The sequence below is a fragment of the Hevea brasiliensis genome, chromosome 1, assembly GCF_030052815.1.
Source record: "Hevea brasiliensis isolate MT/VB/25A 57/8 chromosome 1, ASM3005281v1, whole genome shotgun sequence".
Lineage (NCBI taxonomy): Eukaryota > Viridiplantae > Streptophyta > Magnoliopsida > Malpighiales > Euphorbiaceae > Hevea > Hevea brasiliensis.
In genome coordinates, this window is record NC_079493.1 from 38267565 (window position 1) to 38286549 (window position 18985).

The 18985-nt window shown below is 36.5% G+C and overlaps 1 non-coding gene across 1 annotated transcript; it reads left to right on the plus strand.

Annotated features, from left to right (window-relative positions):
- The first annotated feature begins 480 nt into the window (after positions 1-480).
- On the plus strand, positions 481-587 carry LOC131169736 (small nucleolar RNA R71). The gene has a single exon (XR_009140644.1). It is a non-coding gene; the product is annotated as a small nucleolar RNA R71 (small nucleolar RNA).
- The last annotated feature ends 18398 nt before the right edge of the window (positions 588-18985 follow it).

Sequence of the window (18985 nt, forward strand, 5' to 3'; positions counted from 1 at the left end):
CCTTGTTGAGCAAAAGTTGCTTGTGGTCTCCATGTTGAGTTGTTCACATTAGAGTAAGAATTTCCCATAGGTTTTTATTGATAACCTCCTGCATAAGCAGCTTGTTCTTGCAAATAATCATCACCATAAGAAGAGTAATCAATTCCACAACTTTGGGTTCCATCTGTGTAGGCAACTTGTTGCACAGTTGTAGGAGTTGAGGTTGTTGCCTTTGTGCAAAAATCACTAAGAAGCTGAGTCAACTGATCAAATCTTGCATTCATGTAGCTAACTGAGTCAAGTTCATAAATCCCGGCTTTCTTTGGCTCAAGTGCTCTAGGATTTCCCCACAAATGGGTATTATGAGCAATCTTCTCTAATAGATCATAGCATTCTTCACTTGTCATTCTCATGAAGTCTCCTCCTGCTTGTGAATCAATTGTGTTTCTTATGGCTGGAGTAACTCTGGTGTAGAAATTCTGAACAATCATCCATTTGGGTATTTCATGATGAGGACATTGCCTTTCAAGCTCCTTAAATCTCATCCAAGATTCATACAAAGTTTCATCATCCCTTGGTTTAAAAGCTACCATCAAATTCCTCAAATGAGTGGTCTTCCCAGGTGGGAAAAATTGAGATAGAAAAGCTTGAGATAGCTGCTCCCAAGTAGCTATAGTAGCTTGTGGAAGTGAGTCATACCACTCCAATGCTGAATCCCGAAGAGAAAATGGAAATAAGGTGAGCCGAATAACTTCATCTGAAACTCCAGGCTGCCTTTGTGTACCACATATCATCAAAAATTTCTTCAAATGAGAATGAGGATTTTCAAGTGGACTACCTCCAAATTGTGAATTCTGAACCATTTGAATTAAACCAGTCTTTAACTCAAATTGATTAGCTCCAATAATAGGTCTGTTATCTCTCACATCTGCACATCTAGGAAAAGCATAATCTAACATGGATCTTCTTTGAGGATCATTTTGATTAACAACTTCATTTTGCCTATTTTGCTCATTTCCTCCATTATCTCCACCAATAGCTCTATTTTGATTCTCCATATTTTCTATTGTCTCCTCTTGCTCAAATCTTTGTTGTTCTTCTTTTTCTGCTTCCTTTCTTCTCTTGTATTCCTTTTTGTTGGCTCGACAGAATTTTTCAATTTCTGGGTTGAACAACAATTCAGTATCACTTGTGCTTTTCGATCGTCTCATAAACAAGAAAAGTACCTGAAAAACACAAGGAACAATAGTGAAAATAAAAGAAAATAAAAACTCTAATTAGCTTAAAACAATTAAAATCCAACTTAAAAACAAACAATTCCCCGGCAACGGCGCCAAAAACTTGATACGGTGTGTCCGCAAGTGCACGGGTCACAGTAGTATAGTTTTAAAAAATGATATCGATCCCACAGGGAATTGTGCTTAAATTGGAAATAAAAGTATAAGCTAATTAGAATGACAAAAATTAAAGATGTAAAATGAAATTTGGAATTAAAATTGGTATTTGAGGAATTAAAACTAAATCAAACAATTAACTAAAATTAATTAAACTAGATTACCAAAAATTAATTTGAAATTTCTATTTATGAAATTTGAGAGGAATTAAATCTAAATTCAATAAAAAATAAAGTGATTCTAGAGATTGGATTTTTCAATATTGTTTGCATGTGGTTTATCCCTAATTTAGCCAAACACATGAGAATTGCAATTTTGAGGGAAATCAATTCTTAAATTTTTGAAACCTTTTTCAAGCATTTCAAAGTTGGTTTTCATTAAATCAAACCCTGTTTTCACGGTATTTCAAACCTAACAAAAACCCATTTAAAGCTCTAATTGATTTTTGGAAAGTTCCCCTTAATCCTCTTAGCTTATCTCTAACACCAAGAAAATAAAGTTTATTGCAAGATTATCTATCCCTAATATTCACTTTTCAGTCCATCTATTAAGGATTAAAGCTTAACTTAATGAGGGCCCATTCATCAAGCAAGGCAACAAGCTCACAAGCAATAAATCAAAATGTAACAAATCCCATTTAAATGGCTAAATCAGTTCAAAACCACAATACAAATCAATATTTACAAACCCATCTCTAGAATCTCAATCAACTACTCACTATTCATAGTTTTAAGACAAACCCAAATGTATAAATGAAGAAATAATGGAAATGTAAGCTAAGGGGTAGAAAAACCCAGAAAAATGCAGAAGGATCTGCTGCAGAAAAGTGCAGAAACGTGATCCTTGCTGCCAGGAAAATGCAGAACGAGCTCCTCTCTTTCTCTCTTTCTATCCTTCCAAAAATGCCTCCCTTGCTCTCTATGGAAAGAAAATGATAAATGAGACTTTATATAGGTGAGGGGACTGCCCTAGAATGGGTAAAAAGGGGGAAGGTTCCAGAGAAAGTGAGGTAAAAAGCTGGAGTAACGGAAATGCCACGTCAAACATTTCCAGTAAAAATGACATAAACCGAGTCAGTTGTGTCGTGGGTTGTGTCGCGGGTTGTGTAGCTCTCGGTCTGAATATCTGATGATCGACACAACTTGCGACATAAGCTAATTCGGTTGTCTTTGCAGTTGTGTCGCTCTACCATTTTACTCAACTTCAAAATTTTTGCAATTCGACTTTAATCTCCTCCAAATGGCTACTCTGATCAAAATACATCAAATTTCTCCAAATTTACCCTACAAAACAAATAAATTCCAAAAATTAAACTAAGAAAAGTGAAAATTGCAAAATTGACTAAATATATACTAATATCTATAATAATGGCTATGAACAAGGGTAAATTATGTGCAAAAATTACACCTAAATGATGATCTAAAATGCATGCATCAAAAGTTATCGCTGAGTGGTGAACTCAGTGGTGCACAACTATAATTTAAAACATAGTATAATATACCTTAACAAAAATTACAGAAAATAATTTGAAAATCTGGATATTCATCAAATTCCAAAACTCAAAATATTTATTGCCAATAATGTAAATCATTTGTATAAAAGGACTTTGATCACGAAGTTCAATTTATCAAGTCATAACTAACCATTTAAGGTAATTCTAACAAAATCGATTATACATAAATCATAATCATAATTGAAATCACAATTCTTTACTATTAAAAAAACATTCTTTATCTCAAAAGCCATTCTTTATCTCAAAAACAATTCTTTATCTCACTAACTATGCAAGACTAATCTGAAAGAGCCATTTTCGGGGTGATTCTAACTCCCTATGGTTGGGGAGGTCGAATAAGATTCTAACTCCCTATGGTCGGGGAGGTCGAATCATCGTGCACAGTACACATCATAATAAAGAATCTTCCGCAACGGCCATAACATAAAAAAAACTTAGATCTAACCTCTAATAAGAGGAGAATCTAAGCCTGTGCACGTACCATGGTAATCAAAACACAACTAACTCCATTGTCTTCTCAACAAATGAGAGAGACGTGTAATAACTTAGTCAAGCATATATAGTGAGATATAAAACAATATCACAATCCTTTTAGTGAGCATAAATCACAATACAATTCGATTCAAAGTCAATTCCAATATCCAATAAATTTTATGCTCATCACAATTCAAATCATACATTTGCATTTTTCCATGCAAATTGCCCATCACAATTCAAAACATGTTCTATCACAATTTTTCAAAACATAATTTATTCAATTCACAACAATGCTTAATACTTGAGGAAATACCATTTCACAAAGCTAAATTCATATATACTATAATAATTTCAATAATCATTGAATTAAATTCAATGCTTGTTAAACATAATACATAAGAAAAATATGTCATTTAATCATATGAAATATTCAAAACAAAATCAATTAAAAACTAGTTGTGCACGAACCTCTGATAACTGTCTCTTGGCTCTGACTCAGTGTTTCCTTCCCCTTCCCTGAGTCTTTGCTAACTGAAACACACAATTTGAAGTGTTTTAGTACTCATTTAAACTCTCTCTAACGATAATGCTTAACAATTAATTCATTGAATTCTATTATTTCCTTAGTCAACCTAAGATGTTGACTCTCGATGCAATCTAGGTGAATTAGGTCTTAATGTTACTAATATATCACATTTGATAGCCTTTTAGTATTGGAACATGTTACCCAATTCATTTTCATGTATGTTGCATTTTATTGCAATTTGCCGGATCCCGATATACTAATTTAACCTAGCCAAATGACCTAGTTTCCTCGATTTTCGAGTTTCGGTCAAAACTACAAACTTGTAGATCTATGTATTATTGCACGTGAGGCAAATTTTCAGGTCATTCTGAGTTTATTAGACCAAGTTATGGTCATTTTACTAGTGCTGGTCAGAATGTACCAAAATTGGTCACTTTAGGTCATTTTAGGTCACTTTTGGTTCGGCCAGTTTTTGGACCCGAATTTGTGCAAGCTATTTCACTTGCTTATGGTCATTTCTGGGTGTTAGTGCCTTCATAAGAGTTGTAGATATATGTCTTAACTATTCATGGTAAAAATTTCAGGTCAATTGGACCTATTTTGGGCAAGTTATGGCCAAAACACTAACTACTGCCCAAATGGTCAATTTTCAGGCCTTAAATGCACTAATCCAGATTTGGTCATTTTTCAAGTTACCTTCCAAGTAGAATTTTGGTAAGCTTCTTTCATGAAAGTTGGCACTTTTTGTGTTTAGTTTTACCTTCAATTGATCTCATATCAATTGGAGCCACACACTTAAGGTTCTAAGCCAAAACACACACTGCCCTATTGTACATTGTTCATCACTCATCAAAGGACACATTTAACATTACCAAGTTACACATTCATGCTCATTTCCGGTTTGTACCATAACCTAAACACATTTTACTTCACATTGTTAGTCATTTTGGCAGCTCGTAATCACACTCAATATGCACCTTATAGTACAGAATTTACCAAGTTTAAATTACAATAATTTAATTACATAACCTAGCTGATTTTATATGTCCAAACTCAAACCCTTGTACACATACACAAGCTGCCATAACAAGTACCATAATTCAACAATAATATTCCATAAACCAAACCATGAAATAACACATTTAGGTCCACACTTCACATTGCCAAATTGTACCTCTCTTTGAATTAATTTCCAAGCTTCCAAAATCAAGTGTACATTCACATATACATTTAGTATACATCACCCAATTTATTCCTATACACATAAACACTTCATCAACACTTTAATCTACCATTTACATACAAGGATAAACTGTTCTTATGGAGTTTCCATGGCTGCCAAAAATATACATCTCCCTTAAAACATCAAGCTCCAAAAATCTTTCCACAATTCAACTACCCATAACATCCACACAAACTTTAATGAAGCAAGCATCAAAAATACCTACTTACCACTTTGGAAACTCTTCAAAACTTCACCAAAACTTGATCTTCTTGCTGCTTATCTACTGCCCAAGGTGTATGGACAACTTTTAATGAAAGATGCTTGAAGTTTCCATGGTTGGATCATGCTTGCATGAAGCTTCGAAACAATGCGGCCATGGAGGTTTTCCATCTTCTTTGGTTTTGGCTGGTTCTTGGGAGTTTGAGGAAGATGAAAATCTATCCAAAATGAAGATGTAGTGGTCCACTTAGGTGAGTTAGTGGAGCACTATGTGTTAATTTAATGTTTATTTATCCTAAGGTTTCATTTTCCCACATTTAACTCCCAATTTTTGCTATTTAAACTATGTACCACCAATTTAATTTTTCATGACATTTTCCAAGTGTAATATCATGTATTTTTAATGGAAATTTAGGTCAAAAGACAACTTGGGGTGTCAAATGACCACAATGCCCCTGTTCGGGTTGCATTCCCAATTTTTCGGTAACACCGAGTTTTGTCCGTTTTTCGATTTCTTACTTTTTCTTTATACTGATTAATTAATTTTTCTTTGATATTTCTAATGATATACTTCAATAGACATTTATTTAAGTCCTAAGAATATTTTTCTGGGTTTTCCGCGATCCAGGGCTAGTCAACGGTCCACGCTGTGACTTCCCGGTGCGGTCACTCATCGCTAGGGTTCTCGGCTCGTTTAACTTGGTTAAATTTCATTGCTATTATTTTTCCTTGGTTTTTCTTGTATTTTATTTTCTTGTATTTCGTTATTTTATGTCTCCTCATCCATATCTAAGTGTAGTTCTAGGCATCCTAGCTGTCCGGACAACATCGATCACTGGAACAGTAGAACGCACTACCAAACATAGGGGTGTTACATTAATTTGGGTAGCTGAGACTGCCAAATGTTAGCCCTCTAATTTGTCCACACAAACTTCACGATTAAGATAATCCAACCCTTGAACTGTAATCCCCTTGAATTGCTTTCTCTTTCGTCGACTGAATTGCACAAAGGGGTTTTTGGTTCTCTTCACTTTACTAGGGTAATTGAAGAAATAATTTCCTCAATTGCTAATTCAAGAGTGTCAACTGCTAATGTTCCTTAAAAAAGCTCAGAAAGAAAATCTCAAGATTCAATCATAAAGGTTTTTGGAGAAAGGAAGAAGAAGAACTATTCTCCATCTAATATCCTTAAATGCATATAACTATTCTCCATCTCATATCCCTAAATGCATGAGGGTTTCTCCCATTTATAGTTTAGGGATTTCCATATCCCTAAACTTAAGGAATATTCTCCAATTTAGCGATTTCAAATCCCTAAAATGGAGTTAGTTGAGGAGGAATCTTTTCCTATTAAGAGACAAACTTGACACTTGTCACATAAGGCCTTTTCTTGTCACCCACTCACATAATCTCAAGTCATGTCATGTCATCCCACATCAAGACTTGTCAAGAGATATTAAAACCAACTAAGCATCTTCTTTCTCTCTATGACATGGCCCATGCAATATTTGCCTTAGTTTGGGATGCCTAACACAACTTTTGCCTTGGTAGCATGCCCCATGCTATCGCTGCACTTCTTATGCAACACTTGCACTGGGCAGCAGCATGCCCCATGCTGCACCCTATGTAACTTTTGGCTAGCTTGTCCTTTCTTCCTTTTAACCTAATTCTTAGAATCTAATTTTAAGTCATGCTAAGGACTTTTGCAATCTTATTACAAAGCTAAATTTATTAATTTAATTAATCAATTAAACCATTTGATCAACTAATCAAATTAATATTATCACTTAAGTTTTATTATGTGTAACTTCTTAGATTCATAACTAATTGGAAATGAAAATGATATTAACTCTTTAATATCAATGTAAATCCTTTGATATCTAAAGTGCAATTCCTAATACACTCTTGGTTCTCATTGTCACACCCTAACCCTTAGTAAGATGTAACATGATCCTGTAGAGTACCTAATGAACTACCGAACTTCGCCTATCGATAACTCATTAAATATACTACAAGGAATTTTAAAATCATTTTCTTATATTTTGGAAGTGGTGATCGTTTTGGTAGGAATTAAAAACATTCAACTGAAGTTTGAAAACTAGTTAAGATTTTTTCAGATTTTATTTTTCACAAATTTTATAAAAATTTCGAAAGAGTGCCATCTGTATTTTGAGAAAACAGTTCTTCAAATACCTGAAAAAAATACTTTCAATAATTTTTTTTTTCACAACTCCAACCTAAATCAGCTCAAGTCAACACAATTCAATTTAATTCCACAACTCAACTAAAAATTTGTCATCTCAAAATACTTCACAAATTCATTTCAATTTTACAAATAGTACTAAATTTATAAATACAGATCTTAATTTACAAAAAGAAAAATTAAAATATCATTATTATAATTTATTATATATCTGCTCAACTTTACATTGATACATAAGACATTACAATATTTACATCAAATAACTACAAGCTATAATTAAATACCCGAACAAAAAGATCGGCGAAGGCCTTATCAATTCAGCAGCTCACCCTGCTGCTTTTTCCTTGCTCTTATCCGCGACAACAAAATAAGCTATCGTTGAGTATAAAAATACTCAGTGGTGCACAATAAAGTATAAAATGCATAATATAAAAAATTTATAAACAATTCATAATTTAAAAATCTCATGATCACATTTCACAATTTTTTCAAATCACATTTATAGCAAATCATATTTAAATATAACACAAATTTGATCAAATAATTTAATAATCATTGTCAAACCTACTCCCCTGTAAGATGTAACATGATCCCGTAGTACACCTAATGAATTACCGTACTTCGCCTACCGATAATCCATTAAATATACTACAAGAGATTTTAAAACAATTTTCATGAAATTTAAATCATCGATTAAAATCTGGTGTTATAAAATTTTTTTCAAAATTTCGGCAAAGTGCCGGTTGTATTTTGAGAAAACAGTTCTTCAAAACTTGCAAAGAACACACTCCCATTATGTCTTCTCAAATACAACTTCAATAACTTCATTTGAACCCATAATTCAAATTTCAATAATCAAATCAATCTCCTCATAAAAGAAACATTTCATTGATTACAAGACTCAAAATTAATATTACAAAATTATTCAGATAAATGAAATCCCAAATTTACATTTACAATAATTTACATTTAATTACATACCAAAATATTTTACAAGAGTTTTTATACAACTGCTCAAATAATTTACATACATATTATTACATGCATACATCAAAACCTATGTACATGGGTATACCTATGATATACTTAGAGCTGATCTGAATGTGTTTTCAAAGAAACTTACTCACTGCTCTATGCTCTTCTTACCTGCGACAGTATACAAAGCTATTGCTGAGTGGTGAACTCAATGGTGCACAACTATAATTTAAAACATAGTACAATATACATTGACAAAATTTACAGCAAATAATTTAGAAATCTGAATACTCATCAAATTTCGAAACTCAAAATATTCATTGCCAATAGTGTAAATCATTTGTATGAAATGACTTTAATCACGAAATTCAATTTATCAAATCATGACTAACCATTTAAGGTAGTTCCAACAAAATCAATTATACATAAATCATAACTGAAATCACAATTCTTTACTATTCAAAAACATTTTGTGTCTCAAAAATCATGTTGTATCTCAAAAACCATGCTGTATCTCAAAAATCATGCTGTATCTCAAAAATCATTCTTTATCTCACTAACTATGCAAGACTAATCCAAAAGGGCCATATTCGAAGTGATTCTAACTCCCTATGGTCGGGGAGGTCGAATCATCGTGCACAGTACACATCACAATAATGAATCTTCCACAAGGGCCATAACGATAAAAACTTAGATCTAACCTCAAAACAGAGGAAAATCTAAGCTTGTGCACATACCATGGTAATCAAAACACAACTAACTCCATTGTCTTCTCAACGAATGAGAGAGACAGGTAATAACCTAGTCAAGCATCTATAGTGAGATATAAAACAATATCACAATCCTTTTAGTGAGCATAAATCACAATATAATTCGATTCAAATTCAATTCCAATATCCAATAATTTTTATGCTCATCACAATTCAAATCATAAATTTGCATTTTTCCATGAAAATTACCATCACAATTGAAAACATGTTCTATCACAATTTTCCAAAACATAATTTATTCAATCCATAATAATGCTTAATACTTGTGGAAATACCATTTCACAAAGCTAAATTCATACATACTATAACAATTTCAATAATCATTGAATTAAATCCAATGCTTGTTAAATATAATACATAAGAAAAATATGTCATTTAATCATATGAAATATTAAAAACAAAATCAGTTAAAAACTAGTTGTGCACAAACCTCTGATAACTATCTTTTGGCTCTGACTCAGTGTTTCCTTCCCCTTCCCAGGGTCTTTGCTAACTGAAACACACAATTTGAAGTATTTCAGTACTCATTTAAATTGTCTCTAATGATAATGCTTGATAATTAATTCACTAAATTCTATTATTTGCTTAGTCAACCTAATATGTCGACCCTCGATGTATTCTAGGTAAATTAGGTTTTAATGTTACTAATATATCACATTTGTAGCCTTTTAGGGTTGGCACATGTTACCCAATTCATTTCCATGTATTTTGCATTTTACTGCAATTTGCTGGATTCCAGGATACTAGTTTGACCTAGCCGGACGATCTGGTTCCCTCGGTTTTCGAGTTTCGGTCAAAACTAAAAACTTGTAGATCTATGTCTTATTGCACGCGGGGCAAAATTTCAGGTCATTCTGAGTTTACTAGACCAAGTTATGGTCATTTTACTATTGCTGGTCAGAATGTACCAAAATTGGTCACTTTAGGTTATTTTAGGTCAATTTTGGTTCGGCCAGTTTTTGGACCCGAACTTATGTAAGCTTTTTAACTTGCTTATGGTCATTTCTGGGCTTTGGTGTCTTCATAAGACTTGTATAAATAGGTCTTAACTATTCATGGTCAAAATTTCAGGTCAATTGGACCTGTTTTGAGTGAGTTATGGCCTAAACACTAACTGCTGCCCAAATGGTAAATTTTCAGGCCTTAATTGCACTAATCCGGATTTGGTCACTTTTCAAGTTACCTTACAAGCAGAATTTTGGTAAGCTTCCTTCATGAAAGTTAGCACATTTTGTGCCTAGTTTCACCTCCAATTGGTCTCATGCCAATTGGAGCCACACACTTAAGGTTCTAGGTCTAAAACATAAACTACCCTATTACATTTTGTTCATTACTCATCAAAGGATACTTTTAACAATTACCAAACTACACATTCATGCCAATTCTGGTTTGTACCCTAACCTAAATACATTTCACAACATATTGTTGGCCATTTTGGCAGCTTATAATCACACTCAACATGCACCATATAGTGCAGAATTTTTCAAGCTCAATTACAACAATTCAATCACCTAACCTAGCTCATTTACATGTCCAACCTCACACCATCATACATATACCCAAGCTGCCATAACAACTATCATAATTCAACATTAATATTCCATAAACCAAACATGAAATAACATCTTTATGGTTCACCAAACCAAGCTGCCGATTCATACATTCTGATCTATTAATTTCCAAGCTTCCAAATTCAAGTACACATTCACATATACTAAGTATACATCACCCAAATTAATTCCTACACACATAAACATTTAATCAACCCTTTAATCTACCATTTACAAGCAAGAATAAACTGTGCTCAAGGAGTTTCCATGGCTGCCAAAAATACACATCTCCCTTTAAACATCAAACCTCAAAAATCTCTCCATAATTCAAGTACCCATAACATCCTTACAAACTTTAATGAAGCAATAATCAAAAACACAAACTTACCACTTTGGAAACTCTTCAAAATCTCTCCAAAACTTGGTCTTCTTGTTGCCTATCTACTGCCCAAGGTGTATGGACAACTTTTAATGAAGGAAAGTGGAAGGAAAGAAGCTTGAATCTCACATGCATGGAGAATTCAAGGTGGACGGCAATGGTGGATTTCTTTTCACCATTTTCGGCTGAGTTTGGGAGCTTGAAGATGAAGTTGAATTTGCTGTCCAAATGGTGAGTTAGTGGTCCACTTTGATGGGTGAGTGGAGCACTAAGCTTAATCTAATATTAGTTTAATCTTAACTTTCATTTTCCCACATTTAACTCTCCATTTTTACTATTTACATTATGTACCACTAATTTAATTTTTCATTATATTTTCCAAGTGTAATATCATGTATTTTTAATGGAAATTTAGGTCAAAAGACAACTCAGGGTGTCAAATGACCACAATGCCCCTGTTCGGGTTGCATTCCTGATTTTTCAGTAACATCGGGTTTTGTCAATTTTTCGATTTCTCAATTTTCTTTGTACTAATTAATTAATTTTTATTTGATATTTCTGATGGCATTTATACTTCAATAGACATTTATCTAAGTCCTAAAAATATTTTCCAAGGTTCCACACGGTCTAGGGCTAGTCAACGGTCCACGCCGCGACTTCCCGGTGCAGTCACCCATCGCTAGGGTTCTCGGCTCGCTTAACTTGGTTACATTTCTTTGCTATTATTTTTCCTTTGTTTTTCTTGTATTTTATTTTCTTGTATTTCATTATTTTATGTCTCCTCACTCATATCGAAGTGTAGTTCTAGGCATTTTAGCTGTCCGGACAACACTGGTCACTAGAACAGTAGAATGCACTACTGAACTTAGGGGTATTACAATCATAGTGTTGCCAATTAATAACACAACTTAGGCCATGACACAAAATTTCCAAATATGCCGTGTTGTACACCACGACAAAGCAAACTCACCCCACTATTCGAAATCAATGAGGGAGGTGGCTAGCTAGCTAATGAGTACTCATCCAAACTTACCCCTCAGACTGGGAAGCCAGAGAGGGAGGAATATAGTCAAATATCAAACTCACCCCACAAGTGGAGGAACATATTAATATTGCCATGCCAAGTGTGAATTAAAAACAATTTAAATCAAGTTATTCAAATATTTTATGCAAAACACAATCAATTTCCAAAGTCAAATTTCCATTCCCAAAGTAGCAACACAGTAGTTCCCAAAACCCATAATTAACACAATAATTTCACAATGTATAACTAAATAAATTTTTTATGAGAAAACAATAAATTAAGGTTTATTGTGCACAAACCTGACGTGAGTCGCCTCTAGGCCTTGACTCAGTCTCTTAGACCTTCCAAGTCTTTTTTAGCTGAAACACGAAATTTATAGTGTCTCAGTATCTTTGCCTCACAATAATTCCAATAATTAATCCCAATATGCTTAAACTTACATTCTTGAAAATTTTCATGTTGAGGTTACTATTCAAGTCAAAATATTGACTTTCTTATACTTAAAAGGTATGGGAACTTCAATTATACCCACATACCACATTTTGGTTACTTAACTTATTGGTTTTGGTCATTTTCTCAAAGCTTAAGTCTTTTAGGTAAACTTTTAAATTTTCAGTTTTGGTAACCTATTTTTCACTATTCCATTGGTCATGTTGCTATTAGAATTTGGGCAAGTTTTCTTCATAGAAATTGTTTCTTATTGTCTTAAATTTATTTCCCTTTTTGAATCACTCCATTTGGAGTTTTGTAGCTCAAGTTATAGCCATTTGAATCATGGCTGCCAGATTGGTCTAACCCAGATTTCTTGGCAAATTTCTGGGTTCTGGCAGTTTTAGGTCACCAAATTTAAGTGGCTAAATGAATTGGTTAAGTGCATAATTTGGGTTTGTGTTCTTCATGAAAGTTTAGGTCTATATCTCAACTTTCTACTGGTAAAATTTCAGGTCATTTAGACCTGCCTAGCCCCAATTATAGCTAAATGGACAGATTCATTTGGTCATTTTTGTATAGGGCAGCATACCTAATGTCGCAATAGATTTTGCGGTCGCCTGGACGATCACTCACCGAAGTGGGAAAAAGTGAGGAGTCGCCACCTTAGTTTTGAGGGAAACTAAAGAAAACCATTTGAGAAGTTAAATTAAAAATGAAACCACTTCAAAACAGAGATTCTAAGTTCGGGGTCCGTAAACGGGTGGGGAAGGTGTTAGGCACCCCACCTCGTCCCTTAATAAGGGTAAGTAGATTTAATTCTGCGTCCTTTATAAATTAGTTAGGAGGGCTTAGGCGGCAATGTTAATCCTTTTGGTAGAAGGAATATTTGATTTTTCACTAAATTTGGATCACCCAGATACATAAGTAAATGAGACAACCTTAGTGAATGGGTGTGAGAATCGGATAAGAACTCTCCTCCAATCTCTTTTAAGTTATTTATTAAAATTTTGAGGAGACGGATAAGAACCCTCCTCCGATCTCTTTTAAGTTATTTATTAAAATTTTGAGGGGAGAGGATAAGAACTCTCCTCCGATCTCTTTTAGACGTTTATTAAAATTTGGGGTTGAGACCAGGATAAGAACTCTCCTCCGATCTCTATCTAATAGTTATTTATATTTTGAGTTGTGACCGGATAAGAACTCTCCTCCGGTCCCTATTTAATAGTTATTAAAATATTGGATTGAGACCGGATAATAACTCTACTCCGATCTCTATTAGACGTTTATTAAAATTTTATGTTGAGACAGGATAAGAACTCTCCTCCGATCTCTATCTAATAGTTATTTATATTTTGAGTTGAGACCGGATAAGAACTCTCCTCCGATCTCTTTTAAATTAGAAAGGAGCACGAAGGGATTTTTCCGATGTCCCGAATTTTGGTGTCCTAAGAACCTAAAAATAAGGGTCACGAAGTTCAAAGATGTTGATGATTAGATTTCTCAATACCTTTTGGCTATATAGGGAAAACTAGACTTGATTTACCGACCTCCCATGTATTCATTTTACCAGTATCTATTGATGCCCGACCTATTCTGTTTCGTTTACTTTGGTTTTATTCCACTCTATGACATCTTTGTCAGTGGTACATTTCACGTCAACCTAATAGTTTGGCTATCTTCCTGACGTGTTATTCAGGTCCTCTCTTTTAAAGGAGACCTCTAAGTTGTAGCTACCTACGTTTACCCAACCATTTACATACTACTAGGAGTTAGAAAACTTGTTTTCAGAAATGACTGAGATCAATAAAATGAAGATCACTAAAAGATGATTTGAGAGTGACTTTCTTTGGGATTGCTTGTGCGAAATGATCTTGAAGAAAATCGCGGATGTAAGAAGAACAAGGAAAATGCGGGAAATAAACGTAGACACTTAATAAAGCAGTAGCATGAACTCTTACAACAACATTTTTCTTGGGTTCTCTCGTACAAAATAATCTTGAAGAAAATTGCGGATGTATGAAGAACAAAGGAAGTGCGAGAAAATAAACGTAAGCAGCGGTATGAACTCTTACTGTGAGGAGGGTCTACTAAAATAGTTCTGGGGTGGCAAGCGAGGATGAGACGATAGGGTGATTAGCTTTGAGGTGGTGTTCTTCGTGAAGCTGGAGGGTACTTAGCTAAAGAAATGAGTGATATGAAGTTGATCTTGGGCGGTGAAACAGAGATGATAAAAGCGAGAAAGTGAGAGTATGACGGATAATGAACAAACTGGAAATATAGAGTTCCAGTATTCAAAATCTCTTCAAGAAAACACTTGAAAACTAGTTTCCAAAGTCTTTTTAATCAACACTTCTAAATAGCGAGTAACAAACTAAATGAACTTTGAGTTCCTCTTGCTATAATATGACCTCTCGTCTATTTTTCCGTCCGTCCCTTGAGCAGTTTTATGCCGGTATTTATAGGAATCGGGTGCTCTTCGTGAAGGGTCGGGATTTATTTGAGGAGATGGAGGGTCGAGATCTCGAAGGACATGATCGGAGGTTCGGGAATTAAAGAGAATCAAAATGAATGGTTGAGATCACTCTTCATAATATTTGTCCTTTTCTTCTTTCCATCAGCGGTCTCAAATTTCCTTGTCCGAACGATCCGAGGGCTAAGAGTGAAAGACGCTGGTATTGTTGTCTTCTCTCTTGATCTAAGGGTTCGGGTTTGTCCTTACAAGTGGGATCAACGGTGGAGATTGGGATGTCTGGGTGTCATGACATACCACGCACTGTCGGCGTGCGGGCGATTCTTAGGCGTGCGGTGGAGATCTCGTCGCCACGCTTTAACTACCTCGGCTCGATTGACGGCGGTTATTGGGATTTGTCTTATTCTTTTTGTCTTCCGATCGCTCCCTAGCTCCTATTCCGATCTCTCATGCTGATCTCCTATCTCCGATCTCTATTATCCCTTAATCGATGCGGATTCGGTCCAAGCATTAATTACATCTCGATTCTCGAAGCGTCGCCGTTTCCTTCGACATTAAATGCCCATTTCCCCTATATATACCCACATCAGCGGAGACATTTTCTTCATCGACTTTCCTCTCTTCTTTTCTTACTTTCCTGTTCTATTGCTCGGTGGAAGTTACGGCTATAAGCGTGGCTTTGATCTTTTCCGATGAACTTCTTTACTTACCGATGAAAATTCACGATCCGGTGATCGAATGACCTTCTTGATGATGGTGAGAGGACTGGATTTGACCGATGTATTGCGGACTTTGGTTGTACCGATCTCGAGTCGCTCAACCGAGTTCATTCGGCTTCTCATCGCATTGGGTGTTCCGGCGTCTTTCCTCCACATTGGGTGTTCGGCCGGTCGGTTTAGTGGTAACATCGGTGACGATGTCTCTCATCTTCATGGGAGTCATAGTCACCCCATCCGAGCTGCACATCTATCCGATGCCAACAAATGGTCTCTGGTCAAACACATCTTTTGATTCACCACAAGACTAGGCTTTGACATAGGCCTTTTAGATAGGATGTTCCACCGGTCTCTAGAGATCGCCCAAATGATGTAATCCTGAAATGTAATCAGATCTCTAGAGATTGCCCAAATGATGTAGTTAGACCTTTATTGTAGTCCGATCCCTAGAGATCGCCCAAATGATGTATTTTATTTTCAATGCAATCCGATCTCTAGAGATCACAGAAATGATGTGATCCAATGTTAGTGTAATCCGATCCCTAGAGATCGCCCAAATGATGTAATCCGATCTTTGAAAATAAAGACTTTATTTTATCGGTTTATCATCTTATTATTTTTGCATTGATTAATTTTCCGATCTCTAATGTGGTTATCCGATCTGGTTCTTTACCTGAATGACACTTAACTGATCCCTTATTATGCCGATCTCCAATTAACCGATCTCTGAACATTCGGATATTTGAGAGAAGTGTCAGAGCAATTGTCGAGTCCCACCAATCGATCTGTTGCCTAGAACCTCGCGAGCATTAAATGCTCGGACTAGTATAAATAGGGGTGGGAGGGTTAGCCAGTTGTTCTCTCATTCCATTTTCAATCCCCTGCTCACAACTTCGAAGTTCTCTCGTTTTCTCAAGTTCTTCCGACGCCGATCAGACTCCGGTAAGGGCTTTGATCCTCTTTTTAATTTAAATTCTTTGTTTCTTTTGAAAATGAACGGTGCCGAAGGTCAGAGAGCGGCGAGCCCTCCTTCGATTCAGTTCTCGTGGTCATCGTCTGAAGAAGAGGCAGTCGGGCCAAATGTTTAACAAGAACCTCCCAGGGCCTCCGCTCCAACTCGGGGGCGGGTCATACCATCGAGGCTCACACCTTCTTCAAGGAGAGAGACCCTTCCTATAGACGAGCTTCGTCGGTTCTTGAGAATCCGATCTGCAATCGTTTGTTCAAGAATACAATATTTGTCCCGATTCATATGGTGATCAAGTGCCATGGCGATCTTCGTGTCGATCACTCTTTTGAAGAGAATGACATGGTCATGGTGTACGAGCAGATTAAAGGCGATGCGAGGTTCCCTCTAGCCGATTTCTATAAGGAGGTCCTAAAACTTCACCGAGCATCCATTGTTCAAATTCACCCCAACTCGTGGCGGATCTTGGTAGCTTTCCAGGGTCTATGCCGAGCTAAGGGAATCGACGTCTGGCTAAGGTGTTCGCCGAGCTGCACGGACTAACTCGCGAAAGGATGACGAACACTGGTTCTTTCAGTGAAGCCTCATTGCGGACTCTTTTCCGATCTGCCTCATCCCTTAAGAATTGGAAGAACAGGTTCTTCATTACGAGGAGTAAAGATCCGAGTGCTTTGAGGACTTTCCTCGTAGCTGGTGGTACCAGGGCCTCGCAGAAGCACATTACCACGAGTCAAGAGGAAAGCTTAATAGTGATGGAGTGAAAAGTCGGCCGCCACTCTAAAATATTCTGTCCAAATGCGGTGGCTGGCGCACCATTGGACCATGCAGCGATCACGGCCAAGATCGCGAACTTCCGCTCTCGACCTCGGCATTGGTATTTTCTATATCTCGGTTCTCGGAACCTTAGCGATCTCACTAACCTCTTTTACGTGCGGTATGGCGGGTGGTGAAGGTTCTAGGAAGCGAAAGAAAGAAAGAGATCTCGGAAGGTAAAGGAGATGAAGCGTTGGAACGACTTCAAACACCGGTCACGAACACAGGGAGATACAAAGAGACCCACCTCAACCTTCGGTCCGCCGACCACTCGAAGTCGAGATCTCCTCCTAGATTGGAAGAGCAGCCCCGCCTCTCTCGATTATTCCAAGCACGGAAGGGAGCCTTCTCAATCTTACGGGAGGAACTCTTCTCGTGGCGCTCGAATCTTCGATCGCTTGAAGAATAACCGATCGTTAGGGAGAACCCGATTTTGCCAAAGTCACGGGATCTACCATCTTCTTTCAAGAGGATCGGACAGTTATCCGGAATGGTCTCGATGATATCTTGACTCGAACCATGAGCTTGAATGTGGAGTGTCCGTGAACCGGACCATGGTTCGAAAAGATTCAACGTCTGGGTAAGGAGGTCGGGAAGAAAAATCGAATTGGCTTCCTCCGATCCCAACTCTCATCCGCCGGATTATATATCTCAAGTCGAGGGCGGGCGAAGTACCATGAAGACCACCGCCGAAGTCTCGTGACTGGCCGAAAGAGAACGGGCTCTCGGAGAAGTCCGGGCACTTCAGCCAACGAAGCGCTCAGTCGCTCAACTTATAGAGGAGCTTAACGAAGGATAAGGAGCTTACAGAGAAGGCAAAGAGCTTAAGGAAAAGATGAAGAGATGGTGTCAGGAATAGCCGGAGCCTATGTGAATGCTCATAAGGATCTCTTGGCCGAACTCCAAAAGCGCTACCCTGAAGAGGACTTCTCCTGGATGGATGACCTGGCTCCCGAGGGCGACGGCGAAGATAGTGAGGAGGAAGCCGAAGGTGAGGGAGAGAGGGAGAGTGATCCAAATGTAGATCAGGCTGGGGGTGATCCCCCAGCCGAATAACTTGTACAGATTATGACATGAAATGAAATGCCTCTTTGTTCAATGAATGATTGTGATCGGAAAATTTTAAACCATTGTTTGTCTGAGTATTTGATTGTATGAGCACAGCAAAACAAAAACTAAATGTGATTATTAATCTAAGTATGAGAGATCGGAAAGCACTTTAAGCATGAGATCGGTAGGGAAGAAATGCTGAACGGAACTTGATTGAAAATTTAACTCGAACACTTAAGATCGGAATCCTCATTAAATCGAACTAAAACTTTAGCTCTTAAACCTTCGGAAAGGAGGTCGGCA